At 47.5% G+C, this 27,962-nt stretch overlaps 1 protein-coding gene across 3 annotated transcripts in view; it reads left to right on the forward strand.

Moving 5' to 3' along the window:
* Nucleotides 1-27,962, forward strand: part of CRMP1 (collapsin response mediator protein 1) — a 116,758-nt gene that overhangs the window by 42,608 nt on the left and 46,188 nt on the right. The gene's annotated exons all lie outside the window — the stretch shown is intronic.

The raw sequence follows: 27,962 nt of genomic DNA on the forward strand, positions 1-27,962 counted from the left end.
AGACCCCCCCAGATCCATAAATAATGTCTGGAGTGGGGGGATCTAGAAGGATATAGCAGCTTTGTGATATATGGGGGCGGTAATAGTCTCCGGCTGTGTGTGCAGAATTAAGGTGTATTGCCCTTTAAGGAGATATAGGTAGTAATGGCATTATACCTCTACACATTATGCATTTGCCCGGTATGATTTGTATAAGGCTGTGTGCACACACTCAGTAATTTTTTCATAAAATCTGCACCTTCTGGTAGAAAAACGCATAAAAAAATGCATAGTGTACACACAGCCTTATTGAGATGGCACTGATCTGACCCCGCGGGTTCTGCTCTCAGTCTCGCTGCAGACATAATACAAGTGTTATAAAAATAGTTCCTCTTATTATAGACAGAAGAGCCGGCGCCATGTCGCAGACAACACCCCCACATGTATCCCGGCACCGGCCTATCCAGAGCTATTCACGAGGGGGGATCAGTGGTAGTGTGGACAACGGAGACTAGACAGGCCGGCATACCAGCTACATACAGGGCACACCACTAAGAGAGGGCTCCGGCACACCGGCTACATACAGGGCACACCACTATGAGAGGGCTCCGGCACACCGGCTACATACAGGGCACACCACTATGGGAGGGCTCCGGCACACCGACTACATACAGGGCACACCACTATGGGAGGGCTCCGGCACACCGGCTACATACAGGGCACACCACTATGGCAGGGCTCCGGCACACCGGCTACATACAGGGCACACCACTATGGGAGGGCTCCGGCACACCGGCTACATACAGGTACACAACTAAGAGAGGGCTCCGGCACACCGGCTACATACAGGGCACACCACTAAGAGAAGGCTCCGGCACACCGGCTACATACAGGGCACACCACTATGGGAGGGCTCCGGCACACCGGCTACATACAGGGCACACCACTATGGGAGGGCTCCGGCACACCGGCTACATACAGGGCACACCACTATGGGAGGCCTGCGGCACACCGGCTACATACAGGCACACCACTATGGGAGGGCTCCGGCACACCGGCTACATACAGGCACACAACTAAGAGAGGGCTCCGGCACACCGGCTACATACAGGCACACCACTGTGGGAGGGCTCCGGCACACCGGCTACATACAGGCACACCACTATGGGAGGGCTCCGGCACACCGGCTACATACAGGGCACACCACTATGGGAGGGCTCCGGCACACCAGCTACATACAGGCACACCACTATGGGAGGGCTCCGGCACAGAGTCGCAGACTTCATTGATTGAATTTCTTCAATTCTGGGTCAAATCGTGTGCTGGATCCTATCAGGAAGCAAGGAATCACCTGCCGAAATACGGGGCATGGATTTGTAGAAATCGATATCAGTTTAATCCCCGTTTTATGAATTAACTCACAAATCACGTGGCCGTGTGTGTTGTGCCCGACAAGCGGTGATCACACAACAACGTCTACCTGCTCATTTTATTTTATTTTTTTATTGAGGGGAAAGCGGCTCCAGTCAGTGTGTCCATGTGTGAGAGCGTAACACGCAGGGTGTAAGCATATGTTATGTGTATGGAGCGAAAAAGAAAAAGGCTTAGATCAGTGCATTCAGCTATTGCACAAAAGTGCAATATATGATGTATATATACACGATTGACTTCTAATCTATCTCAAATCTTATCTGTCTCCACATAGTACATATCTAGCTATGATCTCTATATGTAGCCACTCATTTACATACCTATTATGCTGTATATGTATGTATATATATATGTGTGTTTAAATATGTATATATATATATATATATGTGTGTGTGTGTGTGTGTGTGTGTGTGTGTGTGTGTGTGTGTGTGTGTATATATATATTAGTTATTTATGACCTATGTATGTAACTATTTATCTATATCATATCTATCCGTGAATATTTCTCTATCTTTTGGTCTATGATCTGTGTGGGAAAGCGTGTATCTATTACACTGGGGAACAATTTTAAAAAAAAATTCTGTTGAGTTAGGTTTTTGAGCTGGTTTATACTAAAATTGGCATGCGGATTCCAAAAATGTAGTCAGTTTTTTTCTATCACGTCAAGTTTTTCCTCCTCAACTTACCTACCATAGAAGCACAATTGCACTGATTTCTGTAATAAGACTTGTTATCTGAGTACAATTCGACTCATATAGAGCTACGTGGCAACTTGTAAGAGTAGTCACAACTGAGACAGTGCCTACTTCTTATATATTTCATTTTTTGTTCATATTTGTACTATTTTAAAAAAAACAAAACACTTTTAGGTACAGTAGTTTACATATTTTTGAGAAGACAAAAATCCTATAGTTCAAAAACTTGACGTGATAGAGAAAAACTGAGATCATTTCTGGATTCAGCATCCAAAAATTAATTAAGAACAGTTGTCTGACCTAACTCCAAAAAAATTGCGTTCCCCAGTATTATCTATATAGTTCATATCTATCTATCATCTATCATTTATCTCTCTACATAATAATATCTACTACCTATGATTTCTCTACTGTTTTATCTATCATTTGTGTGTGAATACATGTATCTCATATATTGACTTCATATCTGTGTGCTTTTTATATTTACTCTATTATCTATCTATCTATCTATCTATCTATCTATCCATCTATCTATCCCTCTATCCCTCTATCCATCCATCTATCTATCTCTCTATCCATCTATCTATCTATCTATCTATCCCTCTATCTATCTATCTATCCATCTATCTATCCCTCTATCCATCCATCTATCTCTCTATCCATCTGTCCATCTATCTATCTATCCATCTATCTATCTATCTATCTATCCCTCTATCTATCTATCTATCTATCTATCCATCTATCTATCCCTCTATCCATCCATCTATCTCTCTATCCATCTATCCATCTATCTATCTATCTATCTATCTATCCCTCTCTCTATCTATCTATCCCTCTATCTATCCCTCTATCTATCTATCTATCTATCTATCCCTCTATCTATCTATCTATCCCTCTATCTATCTATCTATCTATCTATCTATCTATCTATCCCTCTATCTATCTATCCCTCTATCTATCTATCCCTCTATCTATCTATCCCTCTATCTATCTATCTATCTATCTATCTATCCCTCTATCTATCTATCTATCTATCTATCCCTCTATCTATCTATCTATCTATCCCTCTATCTATCTATCTATCTATCTATCTATCTATCTATCTATCCCTCTATCTATCTATCTATCCCTCTATCTCTCTATCTATCCATCTATCTATCCATCTATCTATCTATCTATCTATCTATCCCTCTATCTATCTATCCCTCTATCTATCTATCCCTCTATCTATCTATCTATCTATCTATCTATCCCTCTATCTATCTATCTATCCCTCTATCTATCTATCTATCTATCTATCCCTCTATCTCTCTATCTATCCATCTATCTATCCCTCTATCTATCTATCCCTCTATCTATCTATCTATCTATCTATCTATCTATCTATCTATCCCTCTATCTATCTATCTATCTATCCCTCTATCTATCTATCTATCTATCTATCCCTCTATCTTCTATCTATCTATCTATCTATCCCTCTATCTATCTATCTATCTATCTATGTATCTATCTATCCCTCTATCTATCTATCCCTCTATCTATCTATGTTACAATGCTTGGTGTCTCGGTGTGCGGGTATCTTTGCACATTACACGCTCGGCTTTTCTCTCTCCCCGCACACTCGGCTCATGCACATCTTGGAAGTTAGTAATACCTCCTTGTAGCTTATTTTTAAATGACATAAGGAGCTTATGAACTCAATGAAAATATTTCTAGATTTTGCCCCACACTGGAGATCATCATATTTTCTTTTTATAATGGAGCCTTATTGATTTTTTTTATAGGGCTTTAACAGGCAGACTCCATTCTGACCTTCTGTAAACATTCTGATCTGAGGATTCTGACTTTATGAATGGCGCTATATACTTTTCTAGAGCCAGATACGTGTTTTTTATCCTTCGCCCTACGATCAGCCATATATTTCCAATGTGTATTGATAGGAGCTTCGTGTTGTGTTCTCAGTGCTGGGGTCAGTAAATGTGGATGTAGCGATCATTACATATCGATCCCTGTTATTGTAAATCGGTGACACATGAAACATATGTGCTGCGTGCAGGATTTTTACACGCTTGTAAGTGTGCCGATGCCCGAGGAGCTGCGACATGGAGAGTGCACAGATTATAATAAATTATCACCTCTCTTATTCCAAGTCATCCATGATGATGAGTGACAAAACACCAGCGGGAGGGTCTGCTGTGCGGATCCTAACATTAGGCTGTCATATTGTGGGGCTGCTGTACACTGTCACTTGGCCAGCAGCTGGTGACAATGCCACAGACACATTCCTGGCACTGGCCGTGCCCAAATGCCTCTAGTTTCAGTTTTATCTCCTCTGTGTGACATGTTAGACTATTGTATACTGTATTGTTTTGTTTTTTTTTTAAAAGGGGTTGTCCAACATTTTTTTGAAAGTGAGCACAAAGTAGATGAAAATCCTGATGATAGGGAGCGGGGCAATGGGACACCTCCTGACACTAACCTGTCTCTGGCCCCTGAGCTCCCCTAGTCCCTGTACAAGTCCTTCCCCTCTTCGCCATCATGTGGCTAGTCCCTAACTGTCCATCCACTCACCCTGTCTAGTGCCAAGGCCGGTGAGTACATTACACATTATAGCTACTGAACTATAACACAGGAGAAGGAGGGCAGACAGGGGAATATAGACAAAAGAATAGGAATCAAACTTGACTACTGCAGCCAAACACCCGGGCTGCAGACAACACGGCTCCAACATCTTAACGCCAGCAGCAGATCTCCAGCAGCCACTAGAGACTTCCTCCCTCCAAATTAGTCGGAAGAGAATTAATCTATCAGGTGATGAATCATGTGACTATTTAAAGGGAAGGGGAGTGGTCACAAATCGGCTGCCGCTGAGAGGAACTAACCAGGAAATAACAGCAAGGAAAGAGTCATTAACCCTCGCTGCACCAACAGAAAGCAAATTGATTTAAAACACCAAGCAATAAGAAGCTCAGATCCCAGAGCTGTCAATAGTCTCACATGGACGGCAGATACTTGTGACACATGCCTAGAAAGCTGTAATGACTTCCATACTGTGCATTTCCACACATGCACATTTCCAAGTATTCCTTTCTGAGCTGATTCTTCCCTACTGTCATACCAGCAGCGTCACACTATCACTTCATGGGCATGTGCAGCTGAACCTGCAAGAAGTCACCAAGCTTCTCTGCGCATGCTCAGGAAGGGATACTCGGAGCATTCGTTCTGCGCATGCGCAGTGCTGGAATATAATGGAATGTAAAAAAGGGATTTATTATCTATTATATAAAGCGGAGTATGTGTATGTATGTATGACGCCCAGGGAATGGGGTACTCGGTCCCGGGCAGAATATACCATTAGGGATGTCACTTTGGTGGCCGTTGCCCGGTTCCGTGCCCTGGGCCCCTTTGGTAAAGGGGTAATTATTTAAAAGGGAGATAATAGTTAATGTCATGTGATGCCACCTGCGGGTTGCAGTTAAGGATGGAGAACCGCCGCTGCTAAATGTGGGTACTCCCAGAGCTGGTGGTGGTTGCAGCAATGGTGTTAGGCCCTCCGCAGGTAGGGCCGTGCCTGGGAGATGATAAGGTGCAATAACGGAGACCACGCCAGGTTGTCTTTAACAGTCTCTACTCACTCAGGCCCTTGGATTACTGATTCAGGTCCCTTGGAGTATCAGTGGCAGTGTAGTGACACAGGTTGCTCTGTCCCCGGCACTCTCTGTTGGTTGGGTCCCCATAGCGTGGAGCGTATGGGGCCCCCGACTATCCCTTTTCATGTACAGTCTCCTTCTGCGTACGGCGGTCAGTGCGGACCCTGTGGGGAGGTAAGTGCCCAAACCCCGATCCTAGTTTACTGCTGATGCCCCCGGATTATTTGGTTCGGTGAAGTCCGTGAAGGTGTCCTTACCGGGCAGGTATTTATCAAGCCGTGTAGAACTGGCGCCTGATCTAGGGCCCTGTGCCCCGTGTGTGCTCCGGTCCCAGTGGTATCTCCGGTCCCAGCGGTGTCTCCGATACCCGACCTGGCGACCTCTCTCCTGTGCCCCCGGGTCACTGCTGCACGGACCCAGCTCAGGCACGTCCGCACACCTCTCCTGTGTGCTACACCCTCTAGACCAGGGGTGGGCAATTAATTTTCCCATGGGGCCGCATGAGAAATTGGGATTGGTTTAGAGGGCCGGACTAATATAATTACCTCAGTTCTACCCAATATACTACATCACTACACCCCCTCCATATACTACACCTGTAATAAACTACATCACTACACCCCCCATATACTACACCTGTATTATACTACATCACTACACCCCCTCCATATACTACACCTGTAATAAACTACACCACTACACCCCTATATACTATACCTGTATTATACTACACTCCCTCCATATACCTGTAATATACTACACCCCCATATACACCTGTATTATACTACACCACTATATAATACACCTCCGATATACTACATCATTACACCCCATATACTACACCTGTAATATACTACACCTCCATATAGCACACCTGTAATATACTACATCACTACATCCCATATAGCACACCTGTAATATACTACAACTCCATATAGTACACCTGTAATATACTACATCACTACACCCCTATATACACCTGTAATATACATCACTACACCCCTATATACACCTGTAATATACTACATCACTACACCCCTATATACACCTGTAATATACTACATCACTACACCCCTATATACACCTGTAATATACTACACCTCAATATAGCACACCTGTAATATACTACACCTCCATATAGCACACCTGTAATATACTACACCTCCATATAGCACACCTGTAATATACTACACCTCCATATAGCACACCTGTAATATACACCTCCATATAGCACACCTGTAATATACTACACCTCCATATAGTACACCTGTAATATACTACATCACTACACCCCTATATACACCTGTAATATACTACATCACTACACCCCTATATACACCTGTAATATACTACATCACTACACCCCTATATACACCTGTAATATACTACATCACTACACCCCTATATACACCTGTAATATACTACATCACTACACCCCTATATACACCTGTAATATACTACACCTCAATATAGCACACCTGTAATATACTACACCTCCATATAGTACACCTGTAATATACTACACCTCAATATAGCACACCTGTAATATACTACACCTCCATATAGCACACCTGTAATATACTACGTCACTACACCCCTATATAGCACACCTGTAATATACTACACCTCCATATAGCACACCTGTAATATACTACACCTCCATATAGCACACCTGTAATATACTACATCACTACACCCCTATATAGCACACCTGTAATATACTACACCTCCATATAGCACACCTGTAATATACACCTCCATATAGCACACCTGTAATATACTACACCTCCATATAGTACACCTGTAATATACTACATCACTACACCCCTATATACACCTGTAATATACTACATCACTACACCCCTATATACACCTGTAATATACTACATCACTACACCCCTATATACACCTGTAATATACTACACCTCAATATAGCACACCTGTAATATACTACACCTCCATATAGTACACCTGTAATATACTACACCTCAATATAGCACACCTGTAATATACTACACCTCCATATAGCACACCTGTAATATACTACACCTCCATATAGCACACCTGTAATATACTACATCACTACACCCCTATATAGCACACCTGTAATATACTACACCTCTATATAGCACACCTGTAATATACTACATCACTACACCCCTATATAGCACACCTGTAATATACACCTCCATATAGCACACCTGTAATATACTACACCTCCATATATTACACCTGTAATATACTACACCTCCATAGAGCACACCTGTAATATACACCTCCATATAGCACACCTGTAATATACTACACCTCCATAGAGCACACCTGTAATATACACCTCCATATAGCACACCTGTAATATACTACACCTCCATATAGTACACCTGTAATATACTACACCTCCATATAGCACACCTGTAATATACTACACCTCCATATAGCACACCTGTAATATACTACACCTCCATATAGCACACCTGTAATATACTACACCTCCATATAGCACACCTGTAATATACTACACCTCCATATAGTACACCTGTAATATACTACACCTCCATATAGTACACCTGTAATATACTACACCCCCATATAGTACACCTGTAATATACTACACCCCCATATAGCACACCTGTAATATACTACACCTCCATATAGCACACCTGTAATATACTACACCTCCATAGAGCACACCTGTAATATACTACACCTCCATAGAGCACACCTGTAATATACTACACCTCCATAGAGCACACCTGTAATATACTACACCTCCATATAGCACACCTGTAATATACTACACCTCCATAGAGCACACCTGTAATATACACCTCCATATAGCACACCTGTAATATACTACACCTCCATAGAGCACACCTGTAATATACACCTCCATATAGCACACCTGTAATATACTACACCTCCATATAGTACACCTGTAATATACTACACCTCCATATAGCACACCTGTAATATACTACACCTCCATATAGTACACCTGTAATATACTACACCTCCATATAGCACACCTGTAATATACTACACCTCCATATAGCACACCTGTAATATACTACACCTCCATATAGCACACCTGTAATATACTACACCTCCATATAGCACACCTGTAATATACTACATCACTATACCCCCATATACTACACCACTATATACACCTCCATATAGCACACCTGTAATATACTACACCTGCACCCCCATATCACACACACTACACCCCATACAGCCTGCACCCCCATATCACACACACTACACCCCCATATGTCACACACCCTGCCCACATATCTCACCCTGCCTGTACCCCAACTTACCCCTCTCAAACACTCTGCACCCCTTCACATCCTTTTGTCAGTCTGCAGCCCTCATATGCCACTCACCCTGCAGCTCCATCTTCCCTCATATGCCACTCACCCTGCAGCTCCATCTTCCCTCATATGCACTCACCCTGCAGCCCCCCTCCCCCTCATGTCCCCTCTTTACCAGTCATCATGTGTCCACATCTCCTTCAGCATTCAGCATGTCTTGCTTTCTCCCCGGCAATCCTGTCTCCTCCCACACAGTCACATGGGCGTGACATCATCGCAGGTCCTGGAAGATGAATTATTCCGTCTGCTCTGCTGTGCTGCTCCTTCTCCTGCACTGACTGTGCGGACCTGCACAGGATCTCTCCCTACTCGGCATGCTGCAGCCCGGCTCCACTGCACCGGCTGAAGACGGGCGGGCCGGTCACAGAGAGCAGGCGGGCCGGATGTGGCCCGCGGGCCGCCCGTTGCCCAGGTCTGCTCTAGACTCTCTACTGACTGCTGCCCCCTCCCACCAGGCTGGCTAATCCCAGGGACTCATTCCTTTCCATGGCGACCATCCCCTTACATGATTAACCATCTATGCCCGCTGTGGAGTGGAAAACTAGGATTTTCGATGTGCTTTGGTGGTATCAGCACTAATACTCCAAGTCCCAGGGGGTAGGTCCTGCATCCCCAAGAGGATGCAGTTCCTTGTAGTGCCCTGAGTGTCTCAGGGGCGCTACATTTGTATGTATGTATGTATGTATGTGTGTGTGTGTGTGTGTGTATGTCCGCTAAAGCACCGTCACATTTTCCACAGCACACTTCTTCAACTTTGATTAAAGATATTTCAGCAACCAAGCATCACATCTTGGAAAAATTGTAAATCGCTCTTAGGATGCAAGTGCACACTCCTTGGTTTATCAATGCCTTGCTACTGTATACAAAGCACTATAGAGACAAAAGTGTGACTTTCACAAACAAGAAATGCAATAAAATATATAAAAGCCAATATGTTTTTAAGCGACCACCCAAAATTAAAAAGTGGTCTTCTATCAGTGTTGCACATTATATGGTGGAGCTGGAAATCCGTCACAGCAAATCTGGTCTGGATTAAAGGGTGAAAGCAAATCTCTGAACGGCTGTGCCCAGAGCAAAGTATCAGCTCAAACAACATGGCTGCTCCCATGTCATCTACAGAAATTAGAATTACAAAGCTACAGTCAGAAAATTAAAAAAAAAAAAAAACAGATTAAAAGAAAAATAACAGTCCAGATTACCTTTAGGCTATGTGCACCCGAGGTATTTTTGTGGTGACCACAAAGATGCACGCTTTTGGCCCCCAAAAAACACCCCCGCGGCAAAAACGCATCCAAAAACTGCATGTATTTTTGCCGCATTTGCCACGTGTCCCGCTTTTTTGCCCAATGCGGTTTTAAAGTCAAATCTATTGATAGAAAGAACATATAGAATAGATAAATAACAGATATAATAGAAGGAAATAACAGAATAACTGAATAGAGGAAAAGCTAACTTGGACAGCTGTTTTTTTAATTATTTTTGGTAAAAAAAAAGGACGTGGCGTCCCCCCCCCATTTTTCATATCCAGCACAGGAACAGCAGCAGCTGCAGACTGCAACCCTCAGCTGTGTGCTGTACCTTGGCTGGTTATGAAAAATAGAGGGGATCCCACACTTGTTTTTTAAAATTGTTTGATTTATTTAAAAAAAAAAAAAAAGTGATGTGGGTCCCCCCCATTTTTCTAAAACCAGGCAAGGTACAACAAACAACTGGGGGCTGATATTATTAGGGTGGGAAGGCCCATCGTTATTTGGCCATTTCCAGCATAACAATAGAAGCCCGCAGCCTCGCCAGAAGTGGCACATGAATTAGATTAACCAATTTAGGCGCTGCACCTAGCTCCTCCAGTTGCCCTGGTGCAGTGGTAATCGGGGTAATAAGGAGTTAATGGCAGCCCACAGCAGCCACGAAGCCCTAGGTTAGTAATTGGAGGTGTTTATGAGACCCCCATCACTAATCTGTAAGTGAAAGTTAATAAACACAGACACCCAAAATATGCTTTACTTGAAATAGACAAAAAACATCCTCTTTCACTAATTTCTTAACCCCCAAAATACCCCTGCAGGTCCAATGTAATCCACAGTAGGTCCCACAATGCTTCCAGCACTGCTAAATCTGAAGCTCACAGCGAACGCCATAGAACATGACTGACCGCTGTGAGCTCCAGGCAACAATTGAAGTGAGTCGCGCTATCAGCGATGACGTTTAGGTGCAGTTTGTTGCCTGTTGAATGTCTTTTCTTCTCCCAGCAAAGTCAATGAGAATTCTGAAATGCTGTGCACACGCCGCTTCTTTTTTCCTTGCAGTTTTGGGTGCAGAAAGAAGAAGCAGCATGTCAATTCTTAGTGCGTTTTTTTTAGCCCTTCCAGCCATTGAATACAATAAAAATGCATGGCACAAAAACGCACCAAAAATAGGCCACCGAGGATCAGGTAGCCTGGATACAGTGATAGGGTCCCTTTAAAATTTGATTTACACTGTGTAGTTATTCCCTCACCCGTCTTATTTCCATTCATACATTTTAATAGTAATATGCTTATTTTGTATCCCGCCTGAATATGTAATACATTGTGAATATAATAAATTCATAAAGCCGAACGTTGGAATATGAAGCTGATCTACCATGTGGCTTCTAGAGTAAACATATTGCAGTTCCCTCCTCTGGGGTCCGTCATGGAACAGCAAATCTCCCTTAGGCCCCCTTCACACGTCCGTGAAACACGTGCGTGTTTGTTCCGGTTCCGTATATACCGGAGACACGGACAAACGTGCACCAATGTTAATCTATGATTGTGGTCACACGTGCGTTATTTCATTATGTCCGTGTGTGCGTGTCCGTGATCCGTATGTGTTTGCGTTTTGCACGGATGCATGTCCGTTATCTTCACGGAGCACGCACACGTGGACACAATGAAAGTCTATGGGTATGTGCACACACGTTAGTAAACACGTATGCATCTACCTATAGTCCGTGTCCGTTTGGTGTTTTTATTTCTAGTGATGTCTGCCATTCTTTCTATTTCTATGTATGTCGGTCAATCTCCCTGAGTCCGTCGGTCGGTCTCTCTGTCTCTCTGTTGGTCTCTGTGTCTGTCTGTCCCTCTCTCACAGTCTGTCGGTCAGTTTCCCCCCTCTCTCATACTTACCATTCCCCGATCACCGGCGCGGCACTGCACGGCATTCACACTGCTGCGGCGGCTTTTACTATTTTGAAAAAGCCGGCCGCTCATTAAACAATCTCGTATTCCCTGCTTTCCCCGCCGACCGGTGCCTATGATTGGTTGCAGTGAGACACGCCCCCACGCTGAGTGACAGCTGTCTCACTGCACCCAATCACAGCAGCCGGTGGGCGTGTCTATACTGTGCAGTAAAATAAATAAATAAATAATTTAAAAAAACGGCGTGCGGTCCCCCCCCAATTTCAATACCAGCCAGATAAAGCCATACGGCTGAAGGCTGGTATTCTCAGGATGGGGAGCTCCACGTTATGGGGAGCCCCCCACCCTAACAATATCAGTCAGCAGCCGCCCAGAATTGCCGCATACATTAGATGCGACAGTTCTGGGACTGTACCCGGCTCTTCCCGATTTGCCCTGGTGCTTTGGCAAATCGGGGTAATAAGGAGTTAATGGCAGCCCATAGCTGCCAATAAATCCTAGATTAATCATGTCAGGCGTCTCCCCGAGATTCCTTTCATGATTAATCTGTAAATTACAGTAATTAAACACACACACCCGAAAAAATCCTTTATTAGAAATAAAAAACACAAACATATACCCTGGTTCAACAATTTAATCAGCCCGAAAAAGCCCTCCATGTCCGGCGGAATTCAGGATGGTCCAGCGTCGCATCCAGCTGTGCTGCATGGAGGTGACAGGAGCTGCAGCACACACCGCCGCTCCTGTCAGCTCCACGTAGCAAATGAAGAGTGCCGCGCGATCAGCTGAGCTGTCACTGAGGTTACCCGCTGTCAACACTGGATCCAGTGATAGCGGGTAACCTCAGTGACAGCTCAGCTGATCGCGCGGCACTCTTCATTTGCTGCGTGGAGCTGACAGGAGCGGCGCTATGTGTTGCAGCTCCTGTCACCTCCATGCAGCAGAGCTGGATGCGACGCTGGACCATCCTGGATTCCGCCGGACATGGAGGGCTTTTTCGGGCTGATTAAATTGTTGAACCAGGGTATATGTTTGTGTTTTTTATTTCTAATAAAGGATTTTTTCGTGTGTGTGTGTTTATTTACTGTAATTTACAGATTAATCATGAAAGGAATCTCGGGGAGAAGCCTGACATGATTAATCTAGGATTTATTGGCAGCTATGGGCTGCCAATAACTCCTTATTACCCCGATTTGCCAAAGAACCAGGGCAAATCGGGAAGAGCCGGGTACAGTCCCAGAACTGTCGCATCTAATGTATGCGGCAATTCTGGGCGGCTGCTGACTGATATTGTTAGGGTGGGGGGCTCCCCATAACGTGGGGCTCCCCATCCTGAGAATACCAGCCTTCAGCCGTATGGCTTTATCTGGCTGGTATTGAAATTCGGGGGGACCGCATGCCGTTTTTTTAAATTGTTTATTTATTTATTTTACTGCACAGTATAGACACGCCCACCGGCTGCTGTGATTGGGTGCAGTGAGACAGCTGTCACTCAGCGTGGGGGCGTGTCTCACTGCAACCAATCATAGGCGCCGGTGGGCGGGGAAAGCAGGGAATACGAGATTGTTTAATGAGCGGCCGGCTTTTTCAAAATAGTAAAAGCCGCCGCAACAGTGTGAATGCCGTGCAGCGCCGCGCCGGTGATCGGTGAGTATGAGAGAGGAGGGGAAACTTCAGTCACTCGGGGGATTAGCGGTCACCAGTGAATCCTTCACAGGTGACCGCTAATCAGTACTCGACACAGACAGAGCCGCGGTATGAGGATGAAGTCGGGTGAAGTTCACCCGAGTTCATTCTCATCGCGCAACTCTGTCTGCTGTCAGCCGACATTTATAAACGACATTGTGCATCACACACACGGACATTCCACACGGACATTCCACGTACACATACACGTTAATTCCACACGCACACACGGACGTTCTACACACAAACACGGCTAGCATACGCAATTCACACAGATGCCACACGGACCATAAAAACGGACACAAAATCGGGATACGGACCCGAAAAACGGCCCGTAACACACGTGCGTGTTTTTCACGGAAGTGTGAAGGGGGCCTTAGGCACAGTGTGCACTGCGTTCTAGCCTTTGTAGCTCTACAATGTATTTCTCCAGAAAAGGCTCCAACATATAGCAGCATGCATACGTTTTTTGTGGCCGATTTCAAGGATTACGCACAGCTCTGTTCTTTGATTTCCAATCATTTTTATTCTATTTTAAATTTGAACAAAAATGTTCAGTTCTTTTTATATAGTAGGAAAATGGATAGATGATCCACTTACACGTGCATATGAATTGGACGAGTGCAATGCAAGGAAATCTCGCATTGCACATTGACCAATGTTATTCAGTGAGGGAGAGCAGATGGTCAGCTTTTTTCTCATCCAGATTCTGAATAAGAGAAAAGTTGCAGCATGCTGCAACTGTCAGCGAGAGCCTTGTCACTTGCACCCATACAAGTCTATGGGTGTGAGTGAAACATCGGACTGGACTCAGATGACATCCGAGTGCAGTGTGATATACGCACAGGCTGACAATAGGAGATGGGGAGATTAATCCCTCTCCTCCGCAGCTGTGATCCGATCACAGGATCAGATCACAGTTACATGACACTTGGCTCACACTGGCAGCACAGCAGGAGCCGAGGGTCATTAATCAGATGTCATACCAGCGTGTGAATCCAGCTTTACCTTTGCATCGGTAACTATTCCTTATATGCACAATAAACATGTAGTTTATACACTTTGCATCGGTAGGTTTTGTGCAAATTGATTTTCGTGGCCTATTCCATCTAACAAGACAGATGTTTCACACCGTGTGAGAACCACCTACTACCTGACAATATCCGCTGCTCTTTTTTTGATTAGCTGGCATGGCGCGATGTCATGCACATGTACCCTCTCGCCAAGACGGTTAATGAAAAGAAGAGCCATGGACGAGGTGGTTCTCACAGCTCCATCCTATGGACACAGTTTAATGTTGTCGTTGATGGGCCAGGCTGTGAAAATCGATTTGCACCAACTACCAACTTACCCACATCCCTTCCATTTGGCTTGCCGGGTAAAACAAAATGATGATATTGGCATGGCCTGATGATGGTTCTATTTCAGTGCCGAAATGCATTGCACATTTTTTAATGATACAATAAATAATATGCGCTATACTGTGGACCTTCTTCACCAATAGCACCGACATCTCAGCTTTCCCTAAGACCTGCTCTAGTGACCTCCTGTATATAATGGGGGAGCAAAACGCGCAGATCTAACAGAAAGAAGTGTGCTTATTTTGCACTGCTGTGAAGGAGCAAACATGCAGAAGAAGTCCAAGACAAATGAGTGGAGAACACGCGGTTTATTCTACGCGTTTCAAAGCTCATTTAAAAAGCTGATCTAGTGAGCTTTGAAACTCGTAGAGTAATCTGCACATTCTCCACTATTGTGTTCCGGACTTCTTCTGCATGGTTGCTCTTTCACGGTGTCATGGTTCCACCTCCCCGTCTACATGGCTAGGGGGCGGAGCCTTCTCTTGGGCCTCACTTCTGGAGCTTGGATGCTTTAAATTCTGTCATCTCTGGTGAACCAGCGTCGGCTATAAGCTTAGCACTGCTTTGCCTGTGATTGCTGGTCCGGGGTCCCTGTAAGTGTTTCTTGATCCGTTCTTCCCCTGTGCTCTGTCTGTGTTCCGTCCCACCTCCTTCCTTCCCACAATAGCCCCAGTTGTTCCCCCTTATACCTCCCCATTTGGTTGCTTCCTCTGGTACTGACCTCGGCCTGACCTCGACCCCACTTTTGCTTGTTCCTCCAGTCTTCTTTCTTACCGTACTGTGTATGATCTGGCCTGCCCGACCATCCCTCGCACGCCCCGTGGCCTCTGTATTCTGGCTGACTCTGCAGGGGAGTGCCCAAGCACACACTGTGTGTCCACCTCCATGCTGATGCAGCTCTGTGTAGTGTCTTTTCCTGCAGGGCTCCAGCTCCCCCTGGTGGTAGCCTGACACACAGCAGCACACCTCTTTCCGTTTGATCCTTAATGACCTCCTAACATTCTCACCCTTGGTGCCATCAGGAAGGTCCACTAGTGTATTTGAGGTCTTGGTAAACCCTTTATGAATGTGGAGTTATATAGGATAGAATTGGCTTGTATACATTGTTTTTTTGGTTTGCATTGGTTTTGCATAGAACACTTACACAATAGTGTCCATTGTTACTGGACTCCTTTCTGACCATATTACTGATTGTTACACTTAACTCTGTGACTTTACTCCATTTTAAGGCAGGTCTGCTATATATTTTGCATGCCACCTGCTTATTTTTTTTGCCTTGTAAACTCATGTTCATGTGATTTTAGGAATATTCTAATTACTGATTGTATCTGCAATGGAAAACGGGGTTTATTTGGCCATTGATGATATGTGCGGGACGCCATGGTCGGGATGTTGTATGTGTGCAGGATCTGTGATGATCACATCACTAGATCAGGAGGTTCTTAAAGGGAACCAACCAGCAGGTTTTTCACATATAAATATAGGCACTGCTATACTGGCACTAGGATGCTGATTCAAATCATACCTTTAGTTTACAGATTCGATGCTTGAGTGCAGATATATCCTTTAGTAAACCTTCAAAAATTACATCATTGATGAAGTGGCTTGAACATCGGGATGGGACTTTGTGGTCCTCAGGAACTTCCTCCTCATGGCTTGTCTCAGTTTATTTATTTCACACCATCACCGCCTTTGCCAATGTTGGCGGTGCTTGTGCATTGCTAGTATGACGGTATCTTCAATAAAATGGTGCCGGAATCGTCACATGAATGCACTCTGAACTCCGGCACCACTTTATTTAAGACACTGTGGAGACGAATATGAGCGGCACATGCGCAGATTGAATTTTTTTTCATCAGTTAATGCACCTCCACCGCTCATATAGTGTCCTCAGTAAAATGAGGCCAGAGATTGGGGTACGGGGCTGGTCCCGGTGCCATTTTTTGAAAAAAACGTCACACTAGCAATGCGCACTTACCATCAACATTGGCAATGGTGGTGGTGTCGCGGGCGGAGGAGGGGACACCGCGCTCTCCCACTGCTCGCGTCCGGCTGCAGCGGCTGCTGCGGCCTGCCGCTGCTCGGTGGCTCGAGCGATGGGCCGGATCCCGGGGACTCGAGCGGCGCTCCTCGCCCGTGAGTGAAAGGGGGATTGGTTTTTGGGATAGTTTATTGTCCGTGACGCCACCCACGGTTGTGGTGATGGAGTGGACACCACCGCTGCTCTGTTTGGGGAGCCCGGGAGTGATGGTACGGAGCAGCCAGTTGTTGATTTGCCCCTCCGTGGGTAGGGGTCTTGGTGCTCCCGGGGCCCGGTGATGGGATTGGGATGGTGGACAGGCGGGGATGGGGCCTGTGGAGGTGCAGGGGCGCAGGGACAGCGCTGTGCCGCACGGCACGGAGGTACTCACTCAGCCAGTAAACACGACACAGTTCTCGGTAAACAAACGGCTGGTTGGACGGGTCCCTCGGACGGTTCACGGTGCTGATGTTCCCTGCAGTTAGCGGTGACGGTCTCTTCCCTGCACCTATGTAAGTCTCTTTGGTAGCGATGGGTCCCCACCGGTTACCCACTCCTCGGCTTCAAGCTGGGCCGAAGGAGCCCTACTTTGCCCGCAGGCACTGGCCCTGGGAAACTGGTGCCCTGGCGGTGGCGGTGTCTCCCCTTCACGGTCGGGCTGTTGCCTTCAATCGGGACTTGGTTGTTAGGAGACAGACGTCCCCTTCACTGACGGATTTGGCAAATTATGGCGACTCCTAGCCTTGCCGGGATCCGAAAGGCCCCTGCCCTGGTGCTGACTGTTCTTCGTATACTGCTCCGGTACCGCCGGGTCAACACCCGTCCGCGGTCCTTCCAGCAACCTCTGAGCAGTCCCCCTGCAGACTATCACCGTCGTCTGCTGACCTTGCTGTCACTGTCCGGGGCACACACCCGGACCAACTTCAGGCTTTACAAACTGTTTCTTTTCACTTTACTTCAGCTTCTATCCTAAGCTCCTCTACCACTTCACCTCCTTCTACTTTCACTTCCTAAACTTCACTGCCTGGTTCCTCCCGCCTCCAGGGCTGTGAACTCCTCGGTGGGCGGAGCCAACCGCCTGGCCCACCCCCTGGTGTGGACATCAGCCCCTGGAGGAAGGCAACAAGGATTTTGGGTTAGCTTGATGTACCTGCAGGGAATGTGGGTTGCATGTCATGTTGTGACCTGTGACCCCTGGCTTGCCCAGGGCGTCACAGTGGCTGTGCGAAATTTAAATAAAGAGGAAGCAAGCTAGGAAGAGGAAGCATTCCTAAATCCCGCCTGATGCTCAAGCCACTGCACCAATGACATAACTTCTGAAGGTTTGATAAAGGATTTTTCTGTAGTCAAGCATCGAATCTCTAAACTAAAGGTATGATTTGAATCAGCTTCCTAGCACCAGTGTGGCATTGCCTGTACTTTATATGTGAGAAACCTGCTGGTTGGTTCCCTTTAAGACCGTGTAGTGTGCTACCGGTGAAGGAGTAGTTACTTCTGCAAAATAGTGTCGAAGGAATTTAGCGCTTGCCCGCATGCTGCATCTATCCCCAGGTTGGAGTCATGCTGTCTGGCTGAAAGAGACTGCATGGAAGCGTTGGGACATGGCTGCCAGTTTGGGATACAGCCAACAAGAGTGTGCCAGCTGCTACTCTTCTGCCTAAAGAGCTAAGTACAAGATCTGCTTAGCAGGAGAGTGTGCCAACTTCTAAAAGGGCATCATTGCTGGCTGAGAAGATTGCCCACCAGCAGCAGAGACCACCGTGTTTAGGCTTGTCTGATAGTTCTTATAAGTCAGTGCACACAGACAAGAGGCCGTGCAGTGGTGAAGTTGAGCCAAAGGCATTCTTGGTCCGCTCGAGTAGCTGCAAATATTTGCAGTGGGCCTGAGAGGCTATAGGCCATTTCCATGTATCTTGTTCCTGGCTGTGAATAAAAATTGGAACCCCATGACGTGATCTTGATCAAAGATTGAAATCTTGGGCCGGCTAACATTTGTTTGCAAAAAGGCAATTGCTTGTGTCACCAGGTCTAGTTGTTTTTAGATGACTTGCAGGGTTTGGTGGATAAGTAATTGTGAACTAATTCAAGTTCAAGTGTACCAAGGGCAGAAGGAAGCCTCGTTACCCTTGTGTCACCAGACTGCATTTGCCAGTTGAATTACTGTAAGTTGCATGTAGACAGCCATGGCAGTTAAAGAACCACCAATCGGCTACATGTAAGATGATCGGCATTTGTTTAATGGCCTGTTCAGACAGGTCAGCCGCACCTCTATATGCACAGAACCATGGGCGTACCCAGGATCAAAACTAGGGGGGGGAAACCATGGTCGTTCAGGTTGTAAAATATTAGAACGAAAAAGGTGAAGGAAACGAAAATTTAAGAGACTTAAATGTAATTATAGCTCGATTAATGACTCTGCGCCCCTCTCCATACACACACACACACACTATAATGCACCCCCATTACCCTCACACACACACACACACACACACACACACTATAATGCACCCCCATTACCCTCACACACACACACACACACACACACAATACAATACATCCCCCCATCAAGCACTACACACACACACACACACACCATGCACCCCCCCCCCACACACACACACACAATACAATGCACCCCCCATCACCCCCTACACATACACACACACACACACACAATGCACCCCCCATCACCCCCCCACACACACACAATGCACCCCCCTATCACCCCTACACACACACACACATACACACACACAATGCACCCCCCCTCACCCCAACACACACACACTCTACAATGTACCCCCCATTACCCCTCCCCACACACACACACACACACAATACAGTGCACCCTCCATTACCCCTCCCCCCCACACACAATACAATGCACCCTCCATTACCCCCTCCCCAGACATAATACATTGCACCCCCCATCACCCCCTGCAGACACAAATTACACTACCCCATCACTACACACTCCTGCCTCCCCACTCCCTCGGAATACAGTGCTCCTCCTCTTCCTGTCACAAAGCTGTGTCTCCTTCACAAATGTTCCCCGTTATGTGTCCTCAGCCCCTCCCCACACATCTCCATTAACTACACCTGTCTCTTCGGCTCCTCCATGGAGCACTTACCGCTGCCTGATGTCTCCTGTGTCCCGGCGCCCGCAGCACTGTGATGACATCAGCAATGTGCTGATCTCATCACGTTGCTGCACGTCATGGGCGGGGCCCCAACCCGGCGCGCTGTTCAAATGTATTTACGTCTGAAAGACACAAATACATTTGAATAGGAAGAAGGAGGAAGCTGCAGTCACCGGCGCGCTCCTCTGCACTGTGTGCATGCCGGGCACACAGCACACAGCAGGGCCGGCACAGCACAGCGCGCTGCCTCCTGCTGCAGCTAGTGTGCCCGGCATGCACACAGTGCAGAGGAGCGCGCCGGTGGCTGCAGATACAGCGGCCCACTACAGGCACCGGCCCACTACACCGTGCCCCTGCTTCTAGGGGGGGGGCAGCTGCCCCTCGCTGGGTACGCCCATGCACAGAACGATTAATATGATTCTTTGCTCATAGAGCCTTATCATGTACTGGTCACATATGAGCAGTAAAAAATAGGAATAACGTTTGGAACACCATTCTAAGTCCGAACTGGGTGCAAAAACCTAAACAAAATCACTATGGGGAGATAAGGTATGCACACCAGTGACTATGTAAGGGGAATACATGAAATAGCAGAAACTGCTGTGTGAATACTGACTTGAAAAATCCAATAGCTATATGTAAGAGTGAAAATGTGAAATATGGAATCTGCATTACTGCCATGAACATATGAATCAAGAGAAATTTAGCTACTGAATTGATCAATGCAATAGAGCCCCAACACTACGCCAAAGTATTTCTCTACGTTGGGGTCCCTAGCTTGTGTGTGTCCTCTCATGCAGTTAAAAAACGTAGAGAAATACTTTGGCGTAGTGTTGGGGCTCTATTGCATTGATCAATTCAGTAGCTAAATTTCTCTTGATTCATATGTTCATGGCAGTAATGCAGATTCCATTTTTTACATATTCACTCTTGCATATAGCTATTGGATTTTTCAAGTCAGTATTCACACAGCAGTTTCTGCTATTTCATGTATTCCCCTTACATAGTCACTGGTGTGCATACCTTATCTCCCCATATACATATGAGCAGTAAACTGTGATTGTCAAACTTGCTTTAAAAAAAACCAACAAATGAAAACTTGAAAATCATTATACTCGATGAACAAGTATTTTGCTTGTTCGGCAGATAATTGCTGACATGTTTAGACAGGATGGTAATCAGCAATGTGTGCTCCTAGGAACACTCAATGACGATTATTGGCTAGTAGTCTATAGCCACCAAGCCTCTATACTAAACACTGTAGAGACCAAGTGTCGCGGGCGGGGAGGATGCCGCTGCTGCGCTCTCTAGCCTTAGGCGGTAGCTGTATACCCTCACGGTGCGGGCGGTTGCCTTCTAACGGGTCTTTGGCTGTTAGGAATCCCCTGGGGTTCCTGTCACACTCGCATTTCACTGTTGACGGCGACTCCAAGCCTAGTCGGGGTCCGATGGCCCTGCCTGTGTGTGCTGGCTTCACTTCGCTCCCCAGCCGGTACCGGTGGGCCACCACCCGTCCCCGGTCCTACGGTTCCACGTTGATTCACCACTCCTGCAGACGGCCACCACCGTCTGCCAACCTTGTTGTTAGTGCCTGGGCCACAAACCCAGACACTCTCCACTTTACTCCTCTCACTTCAACCTCCTCCACTGTTCTGTCACTTTTCCTGCCTCCAGGCCTGTGAAGTCCTCAGTGGGTGGGGCCAACCGCTTGGATCCGCCCTGCCTGGTGTGGACATCAGACCCTGGAGGGAGGCAACAAGGATTTTATGTTTGGCTAATGTTACTGTCTAGTGGGGGTGGGGGTGTATGTGTGTTACCTGTGACGACCTGGCTAGTCCAGGGCGCCACATTCCCCCTTGGTGAAATGCAGACCGTCCGCGGGCTGCCCGTCCATCACCGGTTTTATTTTTCAACTGTAAAATATAAATTAACATGTAAACATATCAAACATAAGCATTTTTGTCAGGTCACTTGAACGTTGCACATAAAAACAATTTTAATAATGACGGACGGACGGATGTCTTCCGCTCTCCCACCCAAGCAACCTAGCCCTGATGCTGCCCCTACGAAGTGGGCAGCACCCCTTGACCCCAGTCCAGGTTCAGGCTGCCTGAGCGGGAACGGGTATGGTTACTCGCACCCGGCTGTCACTTCAGGGGACCCCACGTCCTGGGGGACCCCTGACCCCCGGAGGATGGCCACCGGTCCTGGTGGTGGCCGGGCCCCAGCCTGCTCTGCTGCGGGCCCTTCCTCCAATCTGCCTCTCCAGAGGCGGCAACGGTTTCCATCCCACAATACTATTGACAAGCCCACCAGTTCGTGGGTGGCCTGCTAGCTCTCGGCCATGTTCATGAGCAGTTTCTCATGTGGGTGGTAAAAACACACAGAGTCCCTCCGGGGACAACTTGCCGGCAACGGCCGGGATAATCACGTAGATAATCAGATGATCTTTCGGATGATTAATGTCATTCACTCACATATTTAACGGTGCTGGGGGTCCCAACGGGGGACAACTGTACACAACGGTGGACCGCTGCCTTTACTGGAGGTCACCATCGCCACTTACTTCCTCCGGATCCGCCCTAAGACTGTATGGCGGAGGAGGTGACCGGGGCTGCTCGTGGTCATCATGGCTCACCCTTCTCTGGACATCCAGGGCGAACCAGCCCCTCTCTCCCAGGTGGCAGGTATATGTGACCAACTCACCCGCACAGAGGTCACGCTCCGGATGGCCCTGGGACAGCTGTGCACATCTCGCCTGGAGAAGAACGCCTCGACCCCCAGGTTTGGCTCGTGAATAAACCCCCATCCACGCCGGGGGTAGAACTGCCGGACTTGACCCTCAAAGATCGGGCCTCGAGCTTCGGGAGAGGCTCTCCGGAGAGTGTTCTTTACCTCCACAGTGCGGGCCAGGATAGCAGCCTTCTCCTTCTCCCGGGCCTCTGTCTCCCGGCCCATCAGGTTTGGCTGCCGCTCCCAACATGGCGGCTCCTCTAGCGCGGGGGTTGTGCCCAGCAGGTACCACCCGATGCGGGCCACGACCAGCACCTTCTGGGTAGGGGGGCATCACTGTGTCGCGGCCTGCTTTGCTGCCTTGCAGCGGCAACCCTCCACAGCCTCAGCCGAGGCCTGGAGCTTGGGAGCGGTCAGCGTCACTTTCCGGGCTTGAGGCGGGCTACCCTCCACCTCTGTACTGGCCGGGCGGACTGCCGGGGCCTCTTCGGGTGCGGCCGCTTCCGGGCTGGATGGCTCCCATTGGGGGGCGGGCACCCTCAAGGAGTGCGGGGTCGGTGCAGGCCGGGCAAGCTGTCGTTCGCGGGCAGCACCCGCAGGTGGATCTTCGCGGGCGGGAGTGATGTCATCTGCTGCCGAGTTCGGGAGCAGCGGGTCGACCGGCGGGGTGGCGCCGACCAATACGGGCAGCGGGGAACGCAGCAGGCTGAGCGACGGCAGACCGGGCCCCTCTGCTGCAGCGACCGGTCCCTCTGGGACACAGGGGCGTGGGTCACTCACCCGCTCCTCCAACTCTGCTTTCGCTTCACGGGCCTGCACGGTCATCACCACTTCCACCATTCCAGTCTCCCATTCTTGCACCAGGAGCTGGAGCCGGGTCTGCAGCCTGCGGCTTAACTGGGTCACCCGAGCCTCCACCCACGCCGCTGTTCCGGGCGTGGGCCTGCTGTACGGAACGGACATCCTGCTTGCTCGGCCTCAAGGAACGGGATATGTTGCAGAGTCCTGGCGTCCCCGCTTTCTATGCCCTCGGCTACATCAGGCAGACACACAACCGCCCCCCCTTGGTTCTCTTCAGCACTTCCGCTTGTTGGGGGCGGGGCTTCGCGTTCGCGCCTTCCCTGCTCGGGGGAGACACTCGAGCGGGAGATTTTCGCGCCAAAGATGGCGGTGCTTCAAATTTTTCGGCCGGACGGACACCGCCGGCGGAGATCACAAGGCGCACTTCTACTGGTAAGTAGATGGGTTCAATCCTGTTCGTGACGCCAAGTTTTGTCGCGGGCAGGGTGGACGCCGCCGCTGCGCTCGCTAACGCTCGGGTCCGGCGCTGCTGCGACTGCTGCTCGGTGGCTCGAGCGGTGAGCCGGATCCGGGGACTCGAGCGGCGCTCCTCGCTCGTGAGTGAAAAGGGTGGTTGGTTTGGGGGATTTAGTCCGTGACGCCACCCACGGGTTGTGGTGAAGATAGGCACCACCGCTGCTGGTGACGGGGATCCCGGGAGCGATGGTAGGGAGCAGCTGGGATGTTGTTTTCCTCCTCCGTGGGTAGGGGTCGGTGGTCCCGGGGCCCGGTGGTGTGACGGGGAGGCAGGGTTGGTGAGGTGCAGGGTTGCAGGGACAGCGCGGCGCGGTGCCGGATGGCACGGGTGTACTCACTCAGTAAGAGATGCACAAAGTCCTCGGTAAACAAACGGCTGGATGGACGGGTCCCGCAGCCAGCTGCAGTGTCTCTCCCCGGACAGGTGATGGCGGCTGTCTTTCCCTGCACCTTTGTGTACTGTTTGACTACAATGGATCCCCAACGGTAGTCCGCTCCCCGGTGTATGGATGCCGGAGGAGCCCGTTTGCCCGCAGGTGCTGGCCCTTGGGTCTCTAGCCTTAGGCGGTAGCTGTATACCCTCACGGTGCGGGCGGTTGCCTTCTAACGGGTCTTTGGCTGTTAGGAAACCCCTGGGGTTCCTGTCACACTCGGATTTGACTGTTGACGGCGACTCCAAGCCTAGTCGGGGGCCGATGGCCTTGCCTGTGTGTGCTGTTTTCACTTCGCTCCCCGGTCGGTACCGGCGGGCCACCGCCCATCCTCGGTCCTACGGTTCCGCGTTGATTCACCACTCCTGCAGACGGCCACCACCGTCTGCCAACCTTGTTGTCAGTGCCTGGGCCACAAACCCAGACACTCTCCACTTTACTCCTCTCACTTCAACCTCCTCCACTGTTCTGTCACTTTTCCCGCCTCCAGGCCTGTGAAGTCCTCGGTGGGTAGGGCCAACCGCTTGGCTCCGCCCTGCCTAGTGTGGACATCAGACCCTGGAGGGAGGCAACAAGGATTTTATGTTTGGCTAATGTTACTGTCTAGTGGGGGTGGGGGTGTATGTGTGTTACCTGTGACGACCTGGCTAGTCCAGGGCGCCACACAAGCACATCTGCCTGTAGTCTATAACCACCGAGCCTCTTTTGCAAACACTACAACCACTAAGCATATTTGTCAGTAGTCTTTAACCACCAAGTCTCTATACCATATACTGTAACCACCAATCATATCTGCCAAGAATCTATAACCACCAAGCCTCTATACCATATACTGTACCCACCAATCATATCTGCCTGCAGTCTTTAACCACCAAGTCTCTATACCATATACTGTACCCACCAATTGAAGTGCTTGTGCCCCATCCAGTTTAAGTGATTTTACTTCTGAATTGAGTCCGTCTGCGTCATTGTCCCATGGATGATCGAGGTGTCGTGACATGGTCCAAAATTATCCCTCTTACAATTTCATCAAGTTAATTTTTTCAGAACTTGTCAGTTCTGATTTAAAGAGATCACAATTGCCATTAGAGGAATCTTTCTTGTTTTAGAAATACAAAGTCCTCGGGCAAACCTACAAGAATACTGTATATTACAATCCTTCATTATAGCCATTCAGCATTTTATTCAAAGACCTAGGATAATGTTGTAAAATAGGAAAATCATTGAATCACCTTTGTAGTCAGCACTGTACAGACTTACACGTCTCCATGGTAACAGACTACAAATAAACCCTGTGTAGTCTGACCGTGTAGTCTGTGGCTGTATCTTACTATCCTACATTTGGAAGGTGAGTAGGGAACATATTTGAGTGTGATTGTAGGATCCGACTACAACCGGGATCTTTTGTAGTCTGTTACCATGGCAACACATGTCTGCGTTGAAACGCTACACTCAAAGCAACAGGACACTTTTTAGTTAAGACTATTTGCAAAAGTACTTACGGTAATTTTTCATTGTAATTGTAGGTATGATGTGATATCATGCATGATTTCCTCATATGGACCAGTCTGACTGCGCTACATTTAAGAACACTTTCTTGGGAGATATTGCTTTGTCATAAAAAGATAAAAAAAAACAAAAAACGTTTTTACTCATCTTGCCCTTTGATTGCTGGAATTTTTGCAATTTTTTTTTTTCATTTGAAGAGTGTTTTAGAAACATTTACAGAACACCGTTCTCTTTTTTTTTTTTTTTGTCAACTGTTATTGTAGACATGTAATCTATCATCCAGGACCCAAAATAACATTTCCTATGATGAAAACATAGATTACTTGTATGTGCCGTCTTGTTTTGTGCTTTTATTATTTCTACTTTAAGCACATTATTACCTGTGAAGAGGCTGCTTACATTTTTTTTATCACAAGTTTGTGTAAATTAGATAAAATAGAGAATTTTTGTAAAAATGTAAAAGATCAATAGCTAAGGACATAGAACCCAATAGAATACACTGCGGTACTGTTCAAAAGTTTTAGGCAGGAGTCTAAAAAAAGTGCTGAACAGTAAGAATAGCATGGTGTATGACCTGTGACATGAAACTGTCTTCCACACCTGACCTTTGTGGCAGAATTGGTCTGCTCCTCACCTAGTTTAAGCCTCCTACACAGCTGTTTCTGTCTCAGTTAATTATGTTTTCACCTGCATATGAAAATAATGATCATTATTATCTGTTTATCATTTTGAACTTGTACACCTATAATCCTACAAAATCTCTGGTGCAAGTGTGCCTAGAAGAATTTATGCAATTTGAAGGTAAAGATGTCACTCTAGGTACGGGGAAGTATCAAGCGAGTGGTGAAAGATAAGGGGAGATATGGTGACCCCTGACCAAACCTACAGCTGGTCCCTGGGGTCCCTCACCACCATAGTTAAGCTCTGCACCTATGCGCCGAGCAGGATGCCTGACCCTAGGTATCCCTAGTGCTGGACCCTAGATATGGAATGGGTTGGATGAGCTCTTCGTCATCCCGACTAAATACTATAAAAGACACAAGGAGGACAAATGGGGGGAAAAAGCATGAACTACTTATCCATTGATGACTCAGGCACTAGTTCAGCAAAGCTTCAGCAACAATACTACAGATGAAAGCAAGCCACCTGCTTGCAACCAGGGGTACAATGAACTGAAAATTATCACCAGCAGCAGGAAGAAGGGAGTATTTAAGTACCAAGGGAATATTGATGATCAGCAGCTGGGTGGAAGGCGAGCTCCTGCTGGGTCCAAAAAAGGGGAGACATGAAAATCCAGTGGGAAGGCTACCTATACCAATGAATACTGACAGCAGGAACAATAGAAAGTCAGGGAGCATTTTGCACAGCCAAACGCTGTGACCTTCTATAGCCAGGAACCACATGACTTTCTCACCTGTGACACACTCATGACAAAAGGGCTGTCAAACCAAATATTGATCTGATTTTAGATTTCT

Source organism: Anomaloglossus baeobatrachus, chromosome 1 (genome assembly GCF_048569485.1).
Source record: "Anomaloglossus baeobatrachus isolate aAnoBae1 chromosome 1, aAnoBae1.hap1, whole genome shotgun sequence".
In the NCBI taxonomy this organism is placed as follows: Eukaryota; Metazoa; Chordata; class Amphibia; order Anura; family Aromobatidae; genus Anomaloglossus; species Anomaloglossus baeobatrachus.